Genomic DNA, 14,633 nt, shown 5'->3' with positions numbered 1-14,633 from the left:
TACAGCCTTCCAAACCCCAAAACTAATATAAATCCTTAAGGTCAAAAGACCATAATACCCTTAAGCCAAATAAACCCCTTTAAAGGCTTCCAAGGGTAAATCCGTCCTTTCCCGCCTATCTCGTTAATTATAATTAACGCTCTCCAATTCCCGCTATTCTCAATATTCCCAAATACCAATAAATCATATCCCATTACCCTTTAATTCTCGGTAATGGTCTAATCATTAAATTCACCCCGAGACTCACCCCGAGCCCCGAACTTAAACCCGTTATGACTAGACCGAACACTTACATCTCATGATCGTCTCATGTCGATTAGCTCGAACCAATCCACCTTATAATGTGGCTATGTTAATTAATCACAACCATGCACCCAAAATACACAATTACGCCCACATCGGCCAAATTACCAAAATACCCTTATAATAATAAATACTCCCATATGCATGCATCCACCATCATATAATAATATAATCCACGTAAACATGCATATAATCATTAAATACTACAATAAATCAATTATGGCCCTCCCGGCCTCCTAATCAAGGTCCTAAACCTTATTAGGAAATTTGGGGCATTACATGCATTATACTTCTAATTAAAAATGCAGAAGGAATTTGTTTCATCTTTTCTTTCTATTGAGGTGTTTGTGGAGACTGCTGCTTAGAAAAATAAATTCCTTGTCAAGATGCTAAATATCCTTTCTCAAATTTTGTTACAGATTAATGCCCAAGCACCTCACCTAAGTAGGCAGCTTGAGTTGGAGTCAAAATTGAGTTCTTTCTATCTTTGATGATCTGGATAACCTAATGACTCATTTAGCGAGTTAAGCACGGCTTAAAGTCCACAATAATGGTCCATGGAGTTGTTAATAATATAAGTTTTATTATTATGTAAGGGTAGTTTAGTCTTTTAGCCTCTCATTATTTTGGCTATTTATTTTGTTGCTCTTGTACTCTTATTTTCATCTCTTTTGACATAATGAAAACCTAGCCTCCATTTTGATTATCTCTCAAATCTCCTTTGTCTATTTTGCAAAATTATCATGGTATCAGAGCAATGTTCTTGAGTACCCTCGATTTGGTTGCACTAGGATTTCGCACTTGGTTCTATTTATTTGGATTTCGATTGTTCGACATGGCTGGCGCAAAAGATGATTCGCTTCAGTCCATCAATGTGCAATTGAATGGATAGAATTATTTGTATTGGCATTATGTTATGAAAAAAATTCTGAAAGGGAAACATATGTGGGGTTATGTTTCTGAAACTTCCACGAAACCGAAGAACGATAAGGATGAGAGTTTTGTAGAACAGTTGGATCTTTGGGATGCCAATAATTCGAAAATCATCACTTGGATCAACAACTCAGTTCAACAATCAATCGGTATCCAATTGGCGAAATATGAGACGGCGAAGGAAGTTTGGGAGCACTTGGAAAGGCTGTATACACAGTCTAATTTCGCAAAGCAGTATCAGTTGGAGATTGACATTCGGGCCCTTCAATAGAATAGCATGAACGTTCAGAAATTTTATTCTGCTATGTCTAATTTGTGGGATCAGCTTGCTTTGACTGAATCAGTGGAGTTACGGGCATTTGCCCCTTACATTTCTCGGAGAGACACACAACGTCTAGTTCAATTTTTTATGGCTCTTCGAGATGAGTTTGAAGGTCTTCGTGGAACAATCCTGCATCGCACTCCTGTTCCGTTGGTTGATTCGATGGTTAATGAGTTATTACCAGAAGAGATTTGCTTGAAGTCTCGTGTTGATTAAGGGGGGGGGGGGGGGGGGAGGGGATTCTTCCTTATCCGAATCCCTCTATCTTTGCAGTTCCTCATTGGCCAGCCCCCAAGAATCAACACAAGACTCAAGCCAAGGTTAGCTACGACGAATGCAGTTTTTTCAAGCAAAAGGGACACTGGAAGGCTCAATGTCCCAAACTGTTGAACATGGCGCAATCACCGAATCAGTCTCCTCACTGGAAATCTGGCAACCAACCTCATCGACCTCTTCACTCTATCTCTTCGAACATGGAAGCTATTGTTCCACCTGCAGATTCTGGAAGCACTCCTAGTACCTCTATTGCTACACTCACAGAGCAATTTCAGAAGTTCATTGCCTCGCAGCCACACGCCATGTCAGCCTCCTCACACATAGGTTTGCCTTCTAGTAGTACACCAGGTATATCTTCCTCTATATGGGTCCTTGATTCTAGAGCTTCACATCATATGTCACCTAATTCCAATTCCTTCTTGTCCATTAAATCAGCACCCTCTATATCTGTCATGATCGCTGATGGAACTCCCATGCCATTAGCAGGGATTGGCTCAATTTGCACTCCAAAAATGTCATTCTCTGATGTATATCATATTCCAAATCTTACTTTGAATCTTGTCTCTGTTGGTCAATTATGTGACTCTGGTTTCTCAGTTATTTTCTCTGATTCTTGTTGTTATGTGCAGGATCCTCATTCCAAGAAGCTGATTGGGACAGGTTGTAGGCAGGGGGGCTTTACATTTTAGATGAGCTGAGAGTTCCTGATGTTGCAGCTTCTAGTGTTGATTTGTCTTCATTTCGTTTAAGTTCGTCTTCGTCTAGTTTTTATTTATGGCATTCTCGTCTTGGACATGTATCTGGTTCACGTTTAAAGTACTTAGCTTCCACAGGAGCATTAGGAAAGTTACAAACCCATGATATTTCAGATTGTTGTGGTTGCAAATTGGCAAAATTTTCTGCTTTACCTTTTTATAAGAGTGTTTCTGTTTCTCTTGCACCTTTTGATTTGATTCACTCTGATGTGTGGGGGCCATCACCCGTTCTAACAAAAGGTGGATCACGTTACTATGTCTCTTTTATTGATGATTATACTCATTTTTGTTGGGTCTATCTTATGAAACATCGTTCTGATTTCCTCGCGATATATCATATGTTTCGTGCTTTTGTTAAAACTCAACATAATGCTGTTATCAAATGTTTTCGATGTGATCTGGATGGTGAATATACCTCCAATCGTTACTCTGAATTTCTTTCTTTAGATGGTACTTTACATTAAACCTCTTGTACCGATACACCAGAGCAAAATGGGGTTGCCGAAAGAAAACACAGACACATTGTTGAAATTGCTCGTTCTCTCTTATTGTCTGCTTATGTTCCTAGTGAGTTCTGGGGGGAAGCCATTCTGACTGCAGTTCATTCAATTAATAGAATTCTGTCATCTGTCACTTCAGGTCTGTCTCCCTTTGAAAATCTTTATGGTCACGCTCCTGATTATTCTTCATCGAGAGTCTTTGGTTCCGCATGTTTTGTTCTCCGTCCTCATGTTGAACGTAGTAAGCTTACTTCTCGTTCCGCTCTTTGTGTATTTCTTGGTTATGATGAAGGTCAAAAAGGATATGGATGTTATGATCCTGTTAGTCCAAAACTCTATGTTTCTCGTCATGTTGTGTTTCTTGAGCATATACCTTTCTACTCTATTCCATTGGACACCCCCAATCTACACAAATCTGATCTCACTCGTATTGATCCATTTGATTCTTGTACTGTTGATACTCTTAACTCTGCAGATGTCGGTTCTCAGCCTGTTGAAGTCCCTTCTGTCCCTATGACTTCCCAAGATGCTTCTGAGATTGTGGATCCTGCTCCTCCTCCTCGCTACCCTCATAGAATTCGTAAGTCCACACAGTTACCTAATTTTGTCTACTCCACTTATTCTGATTCTTTCTCTTCTTTTTTTACTTCTATTCACCAACTCTCTGAGCCCTCTTCCTATAAAGAGGCTATTCTTGACCCTCTTTGGCAACAGGCAATGGCTGAAGAACTCTCTGCGTTGTACAAGACAGGTACTTAGGATATTGTTCCTCTTCCTGTGGGGAAGCGTGCTATTGGTTCCCGTTGGGTTTACAAGATCAAGACTAAGTCTGATGGGTCAGTAGAGCGGTACAAAGCTCGTTTAGTTGCTAAAGGCTTTGCTCAGGAGTATGGGATGGATTATGAGGAAACTTTCGCTCCAATTTCCAAACATACCACTATTCGTACTCTCATTGCTGTTGCGTCTGCTCGACAGTGGTCCATTTCTCAAATGGACGTTAAAAACACCTTCTTGAACGGGACTCTTCAAGAAGAAGTTTACATGGTTCCTCCACCAGGTGTTCCTCATAATTCAGGAGAAGTTTGCAGATTGAAGAAGGCTCTTTATGGGCTTAAACAAGCTCCCTGAGCCTGGTTTGAAAAAATTTCCATCGTGATTACTTCTCTCGGCTTCCACCCCAGTGCACATGATTCAGCTATCTTTGTTAGGTGTACTTCTTCTAGCTGCACTTTACTCTCTTTATATGTTGATGATATGATTATCACCGGCGATGATGCGAATGGGATAACGGAGTTGAAAACTCACTTGACTCGTGAATTTGAGATGAAAGATTTGGGTTCCCTATAGTACTTTTTAGGGATAGAAGTAGCTTACTCTCCTCGTGGCTATCTTCTTTCTCAATCTAAGTACATTGCTGATATTCTCGATCAGGCTCGTCTCTCTGATGCTCGCACTGTTGATACCCCTCTTGAGCTTAATGCCAAGTATTCTTCATCTGATGGTGTTGCCTTGTTATATCGCACTCTGGTTGGTAGCTTAGTGTACCTTACTATCACCAGACCAGACATCGCTTATGCAGTTCACATTGTCAGTCAGTTTGTTGCATCTCCCACTACCGTTCATTGGGCAGCTGTGCTTCGTATTCTTCGATATCTTCGGGGAACTCAATTTCAGAGTCTGCTTTTTCCATCTACGTCTACTTTAGAGTTACGTGCCTACTCAGATGCATATTGGGGTGGTGATTGTACTGATCGCAAATCTACCACTGGTTTTTGTATATTTTTGGGAGATTCTCTTATTTCTTGGAAGAGTAAAAAACAGATTGTTGTCTCTCGATCGTCTACAGAAGCAGAATATCGTGCCATGGCCTCCACTACTGCTGAAATTTTTTGGTTGCGTTGGTTACTTGCTGATATGGGTGTTATTCTCTCAGATCCCACTCTGATGCATTGTGACAATGTTAGTGCTATTCAGATTACTCGCAACTCCATTTTTCATGAGCGCACGAAACATATTGAGATAGATTGTCATCTTAATCGTCACCACTATCAGAATGGGACCATCACTTTACCATTTGTCACTTCTGCTATGCAGATTGCTGACTTGTTTACGAAGGCTCACACTATTTCTCGTTCTCGTTTTCGTTTCTTAGTTAGCAAACTCTCGATGCTTCCCGCAAATGCATCGTGAGTTTGAGGGGGGATGTTAATAATATAAGTTTTATTATTATGTAATGGTAGTTTAGTCTTTTAGCCTCTCATTATTTTGGTTATATATTTTGTTGCTCTTGTACTCTTATTTTCATCTCTTTTGACATAATGAAAACCTAGCCTCCATTTTGATTATCTCTCAAATCTCCTTTGTCTATTTTGTAAAATTATCAGGAGTAACCAGGGCGTTACATCGGGTGTTGGCAGCCAAATCCAATTTTGACTTTTCTCCAATTTAAACGGTTTTAACATCCCAAGTGACTCCCAAATCTTCATTTTAATTCTATAAACTTCCAATTAAACTTTGGTAATAGTAATGGGGGTTGGTGGAATTTGAAATTCAATGAGTGTCTCAAAACTCTATAAATAGGAGTCTAATGCTCACTTGTAAGACACATTATTTTCTATCTACAAAGCACTTGGCTGGAAAATACATCAAAATGCTTAATAATTCCCTAGAGCTATTTCCTTGTAAGATCCCGTAGTGCTTAGAGAATAGGATAAATACGTTTTTGGACAAAGATTTTGAACTTTGTTCAAGTTGGTGATCCTCACTACTCTACACTTTAGTTGTGTAAGAATTTGTGTTCTTAATATTGTTTTTTTTATTCTTTTGTTCTTCTTTTACTTGTATTTTTATTGTTTTGAATTTGAATACCTCTTTTTCTACATCTTTCTATTTATTTGTATTTTTAGTAATTGAATTATAACATTTATCTTAATCAAACACATTATGTGCTATTATATTTTTGCATAGAGTTGTATTTTGGTTAATATTTCCATTGAATAATATATATTCTCTATCAGCTAATTTGTATGCATGCAATAAGAGGTATATATATACTGCGTTGATTGAATTTTGTGTAGATTTTTGGTATAGTGTTTCGTTTGATGATTTATTTTTTTTAAAGATATATATATATATATATATATATATATATATGGTATTTCTATGGTGCAACTCACAAAAAGAGCTCCACATTTTTTTGTTTGCCACTCATGAACAATTTTTGGCACAAATTTTTTTTATGACCATGTATATTGTAGTTATTTAGAACATCTGCAAATTTTTTAAAAACTTTGAATAATTTATAATACCGAAAACAAGGTTCAAACATGTTATTGCACGCGTAACTATTTCTTTAATGCGAGTGAAAAATAATATATTTGAACAATGTTTTCAGTACTCTAAATTATTTAGAATTTTCTGAAAATTTGAAAGATGCTCTAAATAACTATAATATACACAATCATAAAAAAAAATCGCGTCGAAAACTGTTTATGTATAGGGAAATTCTACTATATGGGTTGCACCAAAGAAATTCCATATATATAGGGAAATTCTACTATATGGGCTTCAAAAAGAGTCATACCGGTGGAACTCTTGTGTATTCCTGACCCGTGAACAGTTTTCGATGCGATTTTTTTATGACCGTGTATTTTGTAGTTATTTAGAGCATCCTTGCAAATTTTCAGAAAATTCCTAATAATTTACAATGTCGAAAACTAGGTTCAAAACAGGTTGTTGCACGCATGACTAATTTTTTTATGCGCATGGAAAACAATATGTTTGAACCTAGTTTTCGGCACTGTAAATTATTTGGAATTTTATGAAAATATGTAGGATGCTCTAAATAACTGCAAAATACACGGTCAAAAAAAAAATCACTCTGAAAACTGTTCATTGGTCAGGAATACACAAAAGCTCCACCGATGGGGCTCTTTTTGAAGCCCTTACAATAGAATTTTTCTATATATATTTGTATATGGAGCTTCTTATGTAGGGGCATTACTTTTTCCCCTACCATACGAATATTTTTATTTTCGATACTTTGGGAAATTATAATCAATTTTTTTATATGACAGCGTACATGATAATTATAGTAAGCATCCCGCCAATTTTTTCAGGAAATGTCGAATAATTTACAGTGCCTAAATCTGAATTCAAATAGTTTGTTTTCTATGCATATAAAAAAAATTAATCATGCGTGCAACTAATTATTTGAACTCTAATTTTAGAACTGTAAATTATTCATAATTTCTCAAAAATTGACAGAATTTCTATTATAACTATAATTTATCATCATGCAAAAATAATTGGTTTATAATTTCCATAAGTACAAAAAATAGAAAACACAACTATGTTACATCAGTGTTTAATTAGGTGATGGAACATAAAGTTAATACATTTGATTATATAGCTCGTGCAAGAGACACATATTATTTTTTTTTTAAAATGCATCTGCTTAATTAACACTCTAAAATATTATTGTTAAATTTGTCGTTCGGTTCTGATGAAAATTCCCACGGGAACAACCAGACAAAAATAAAGATTACTTTTATAGCTTATGTTATATATATGTTTGCTTTGTGTTTGTTTAGTTTTATATATATGAAAGTATGAGGACATGTGGGTCAATATGAGATATATATTGTTTTCCCTTTCTCAATTTAATGACATTAATTAAAAAATTAATGGTTTTTTTTTTTTTTTTTGAAACAAAAAGGAGTTTTATTAGCAAATATCCTTCAAAATTACATCCACAATGGCAGGAGTCAAATCAACACTCCTGATAATACGATCAGCATGTGAAAGGGATGCTCTTGCAACAACATGAGCAACACCATTCGCAGATCGCTTAACAAAAACAATACTAATATTCTTATCTTCCATCAATTGTTTACAATAAGAAATAATGCCCCCAAAATAAGAATCTATTGAGATTGAACTGCGGAGAGATTGAATCACTGTAAGGCAGTCAGTCTCAATCACTACATGGCTCCAATATTTCTTCTTGAGCCAGCTCAGTGCTTCCCTCACCCCCATAACTTCTGCCATCTCAGGAGACACGACTCCCTGTCTACAACAAGTTATGGCCTCAATAAAGTGACCTTGATCATCACGAGCAACACAAGCAAAGCTATAAGTTGAGGCCTCGATGGACAAAGCTGCATCAACATTGATTTTGATCACTCCAGGCGCAGGCTTAATCCACTTCTCTGCCCCATCATCACTGGTCAAGAAAGCTGCGGTTGGAGCCTCAAACTTATCCTGAGCTCTAGTCCACTGAACTAGGGTGCTATGGGCTAGATTACAAACCATGTTCACCCTCGCACATTTACCCTTCAACACACTATCATTGCGCACCCTCCATAGTGCCCAACAGATCATAGCCACAATCTTCAACTGGTCGTCATCAAGAGTCTGTAATAAAGTTTCTAGCCACTCAGCAAATGTGTCATGAACTTGAGTGATGACACCAATACCAGTACGGTCCCAGCACGCCCTAGCTATAGGGCACTCCACCAAGCAATGACTGGTTAACTCCCTGGAAGAATGGCACATTGGGCAAATTGTGTCTACATCGCCCTAGCTGTGCTTTAGTGGGAAGGCAATTTGTGGATGCCCGCCATAGCAAATCTTTAACCTTAGGAGGGACACGGAGTTTCCAGAGTTTTTTCCAAAAGCACTCCTGAATAGTATGAGCCCCATCATCCTTCCCAAGTTGTAGATATCGATAAGTGCTCTTAACTGAAAACTGGCCAGAGGACTCAAAAGCCCAAAACCACGAATCAAGACGACTTGAACTTAGAGGAATGCTTAAGATGAGAAGCGCATCCCTATTATTAAACAAATCTCGCACCAAGTCTTCGTCCCAGGCAACTCTCCCAGTGTCCAACAAAGAGGCAACTTTCTGATTGGCTAACTCCGGGCGGATAGTACTAACTCTTGGGTTCTCAACACAGGGTAACCAAGGATCTTGTTCAATATTAATTTGCAACCCGTTCCCAACTCGAATTCTCGCTCCAGCACGAACAAGCTCCTTTGTTTCGAATATACTGCGCCAAATATATCTGGGATTACTCCCCAATTCTGCTGCTAAAAAATCGCCATCTCCAAAATACCTTGCAGAAAAAACCTTCGCCACCAAGGTATGGGGCTGACACAATAGCCGCCACCCTTGTTTACTGAGTAAGGCCAAATTGAACTCACGAAGGTTTCTGAAGCCCATACCCCCACGAGATTTATGAAGTGTCAGTTTCTCCCAACTCTTCCAATGAATGCCTCTATTGTTCTTAGAGGATGACCGCCACCAGTACTGGCACATCAATTGCTCCATTTCATTGCACAAGCCTACTGGCAAAAGGAAGACATTCATGGCATAGCTTGGTAATGATTGGGCCACTGTCTTCAGTAACAACTCCTTGCCAGCTTTAGAGAGAAATTTTCCTTCCCAGCTTTGAATTCTTCTCCTCATTTTCTCTTTCAAGAAACCCAGAATAGTGGTCTTGTTCCTGCCTAAGATATTAGGGAGAACCAAGTATGAGCTAGCTTCCCCTACTTCACTTATCTTTAGCACGGAGCAAATTATGGATTTGATTTCAGGCTTGGTATTTAAGCTGAAGAAGACAGATGATTTACTTAGATTCACCTGTTGACCAGAAGCCAGTTGGAAGTAGTCCAGAATCTCCATCACACTACTTGTTGAAATCTCAGTGGCTTTGCAGTACAGGTAGCTATCATTAGCAAAAAACATATGGGAAATGGCAGGGGCCCTCCTTGCCACTTTACATCCCTTAATCTTCCCTCGCCTTTGATAGTCCGAGATCAGAGCGGAAAGACCTTCTGCGCAAATAATGAAGAGATAAGGTGATAATGGGTCTCCTTGTCGCAGACCCCTACTTGGAATGATCGGCCCCAACTCATGATTACCAGAGATGATCTTATATGAAACTGAGCTGACACACCTCATTACAATCCTGATCCAATGCTCACTGAAGCCCATCTTGCTTAACATTGCCTGAAGAAATCCCCATTCAACTCTGTCATATGCCTTACTCATATCAAGCTTGATTGCCATATAACCATCCTTTCCGGATGCCTTCCTCTTCAGATAATGCATGACTTCAAAAGAGACCATAATGTTATCTGTAATCAATCTACCAGGAATAAAAGCACTCTGGGTCTCAGATATAATATTATGTAAAATTTTCTTCAATCTATTAGCCACCACTTTGGATACAATCTTGTAAATAACATTACACAAAGCAATAGGTCTAAGATCCCCCATAGTTTCAGGTTTAGGTTTCTTAGGAATGAGTACAACATGAGTATCACTTAAATGATCTGGGAACTCAGTAAACATAAAGAAATGTTGTACTAACCGCACCACATCAGCACCGACAATGTCCCAGTATTTCTGATAGAAACCTGGGTTGAAACCATCCGGGCCCGGTGACTTGTCGGGGTGCATCTGGAACAAGGCTGCCTTTACTTCTCCCTCCTCAACTGGGGCAAGTAGCTCCAAATTTACCTCTTCTGAGATGCTCGCTGGGACACAACTAGTGACATGCTCCCAATCAGTGTGGGAAGCAGTGAAGATCTTCCTGAAGTAATCACAGATGACACCATCCAAACCATTATCCCAACCCACCCACGAACCACGATCATCTTTAAGGGAAGAAAGTTGATTCGTGTGTTTCCTGGTACTGGCACACGCATGAAAGAACTTGGTATTTTGATCTCCAGCCTGTAACCAAAGTTGCTTTGAGCGTTGCCGCCAAAAGATCTCTTTTTGTGTAAGCACCTCAACTAGACAACTCTGCGTCTCATGATACCTGCGAACAGACTCCTCATCCCTTTGATTCCTTTTAATTAAAAGGAATTATATATTATTAATTAATAATTAAAAAAAAACAAGACAGTAGTGACAGACATAAACAAATGAGAATCGCTTACAGGAACAAAAGATAGGGTGAGAAGAGCAAAGTGAAGAAACTAACATGGGTGGGCCAAGGGGGTTGCCTCATCACACTAAGTGTAAGCTTTTAGAATTAGACTCTTTAACCGACTCATAATTAGTCTTTATGCTCAGAATAATTAATTAACAATATATATATAATATATCTTTCTCTCCACATTTAATATTTATATATATATATATACAATATATTTGACATCTTAACTATGGTTTAGGACCACTTAATCGCTTCTGACTCAGCTATTAGGTGTCATCCATAGTAACTCATGCTAAGATATTTCGTTATTGTGCCAAACGATCGAACTAGTAATATAAATACGAGATTATTTTGCACTCTAGTCTAGTTTTAATAATTATTTATAAAATAATTTTTTTTAATTTAAACAATTAGTCGAAAATTTAGACAGCTGGTCGAAAAATTCAAACAGCAAATCAAAAATTTTAGCCAACTGATCGAAAAATTTAAACAACTAGTCAAATTTTAAACAGAAATCATTTTGCAAAAAATTATTAAAAGTAGACCAGAATACAAAATAACTTAAAATATTTTCACCAATTTTCAAACAAATATATATATATATATAAATCGAATTTGGTTAATTGTGCCGAGAATAGAATAAATATTGAATATTTATTTTGTGCCATAGAATGAAAAAGATAATACTTATATAAAGGTCTTTCTCTTTTTAATTTGATAGACCGGAGAAACGAGAGAAGAATGTATATATTATTGTATAATTATTTAGTACTATTTTTCTCTTTCTAAGATTTTAAATTTATGGGGCTAATAGACATAACAACCTATTGATAGTTACACTTAAAATATTAAAGTAAATTAAACTTTTGTACTCCATTATTCTTTATATAAATATATATGGACATGTACATATATGTATATGAAAAAAAATCTATGGATTTTAGCTCTTGCTTTAATTAAAATCGATCTATATATATCGACGTACGTGAGGGAATATTGTAGTACCAGTTTTAATGGGAGTAAGTACTATTTTGATGTGAGGTTGAGCAGAAGTTCTATCGTTTTATTATTTTAATTTAACCCATTTATACAGTTATTTATATATACAGGAAAGACTTTTTAATAGTTACTACTCTCATGAATATATAAATATGGTACTAATTATTATGATGTGACATCAATTTGATATAGCAAGTTATCAACAATATATTTTTTTCTACATTAATTTTGAATTTAAATTTATTTTTTGTCATAATTAATAGTATTTCCAATTAATAAAAAACTCTTACTATATTTAGAAATTAATATATATTTGAAAAATGAAAAATTTATAATATTATATTTTCATAATAAATACACGTTTTTCATCAAGTAGTCTTTTCAAAAATTTAAAAAAATTAAAATTTATTTTTAAAAATATTAATTAACAACTATAAATATAAATCATTCATCTTAATTCAATGATTAACATTATATTAACTCTTCATAAATAGTACCAATTAACAGTGCATATATTTATATAGTCGCTATCATATGTCTATAGATATATAATCATAAATCAAATCAATGGGCAATGGCAATAGTTAGGATCGGGATGGTTAATTACTATTACCGTAGGTTAGCTAGAAAATTATATTAATTTGCTTTAACAAACAAATGATGAAGAAAAATCGTACTTACCAATACTTTTGTTGATAATAAAATAAAACAAATAAAGGAATTATTAACTTAATTTTAGGTTGCTAAAAAAAAACTTAATTTTAGGTTGTATTCATACTTTAGATACCACTTATGCTGTGTTTACTTATTGGATTAGATAATAGGAATGAATTGTGTGGGTCCCACATAAATTTGGGATTAGGGAATGGGATTGGCAATTTCAAGTAATTAGGATTGTCATTCTCATTCTCATTATCTTTTTTAAATAATACATTGATAAATCTGTCCTTATATTAAAATTTAAATTTATTTTTGTATTAATTTTATTTAAGGGTATTTTTGTAATTTGGAACTTATTTCAACATATTATAAACCGAAGTAAACACATTAATGGGAATACAAATGACTCTGATTTCATTTTTTGTTAGTAAAGTAAATAGCTTATTATGATTCTAATTCATTAATCCAATTCAAAGTGAATGTGATTGTAAGAAGTCATTTTATATAATTATATGTAAGTATATGCACTATAAATATATCTTCATAATAACAAACTCAATATTCTACCATAATTAAAATTATACTTATTAAATAATTCATTTCAAATAAAATTTATTACATAAAAAACATTAAAAATCCATTAATATTCCTTAATTTTTTAATAATTATATATAATATCTAATTAAATATTAAAAATAATGAAGAAATTTTCAATGGTTACATAACCATGGTTGTTACATTTTTAGTGTCCTACTATTGCAGTATCTATTTTAAGAATTAAACTAATTATTTATTAGTATAATAAATATGTAATTCATAATTTATTAATTTTTTTACGTCCTTCAATTATTGTATATTTGATATTTTACTCCTATTTAAATTTATAATATTTAACTATAAATAATTAACTTACACCATAAGATAAATATTAAATTTTACTAAAAAAATAAAATAAAATAAAAAATATATTTTTTTTAGTTCTATTCTTGGCCACAAGTTAGCCAAATTAAATATATTCCTAATTCTATATTCTGAATTATTTTTTTCTACATTGTTAATTAGTGCAAATATCAAATTGAATCCAAATTCACAGTACTCAAACGTAAACATAAACCCAGTACTCAGTAGCAAATTCAACATGAAGAAAGTTCTAAAAAAACAAACAAACATGAAAGAATAAAAAAATAATTAATATAAAACCAATCATCAAATCACATAAATGGCTAGAGTAAATAACAATCTTGACAACAATTGATTTTTTTTTTTCATTTCTACATTACTCGAAAATGTCCAGCCCCATATTTATTTATTTTATTTTTATATGTCATATTTATAAATATTCGATATATAGTTTTTCTTCTTTCTTTGTATACATATGAAATTATATGTTATAATTTCATGAAATGAAACCAGAAAGAAGCTCTACAAAGCAGCTGGGTCCTCAAAATACATGCTAATTAATAGAGATAAAACCCAAAAAATAAATAAAAATAGTGTTGCACCGACTTTGGGGATATAGAGGGATTATTGGGTGCAAACACTTTAGTACTTTGAATTTAGATTTAATTTGCACTAACAACATTTTGATTAAATTTTCTTTTTGCTAATTAGTGATTATAATTATTTTTTTTGAAAATAAAACAAATCTTAATTTATGTTTTATAAGAAAATAATATATAATTAAATTATTATCAAGTTACAGGTTATTCATTGAATATTTTTAGTTAACTACTAAATTAATCACAATCATTCAATAATGATTTAATGATTAAAATTAATGTAACTATTGATTGATAAATATTAGACGTAACCATAATACTTACCCTAAAAATTATTTATTAGAGCATGGCCAATGACCTAAAATAGCTACGCATTCAAAAATATAGTTAAAGAGTCATCCATTAGATACTTTATTAATGCTTCATTTTACATAACT

Source organism: Humulus lupulus, chromosome 1, assembly GCF_963169125.1.
Source record: "Humulus lupulus chromosome 1, drHumLupu1.1, whole genome shotgun sequence".
Classification (NCBI taxonomy): Eukaryota; Viridiplantae; Streptophyta; class Magnoliopsida; order Rosales; family Cannabaceae; genus Humulus; species Humulus lupulus.
Note: the sequence above shows the minus strand (reverse complement) of the source record.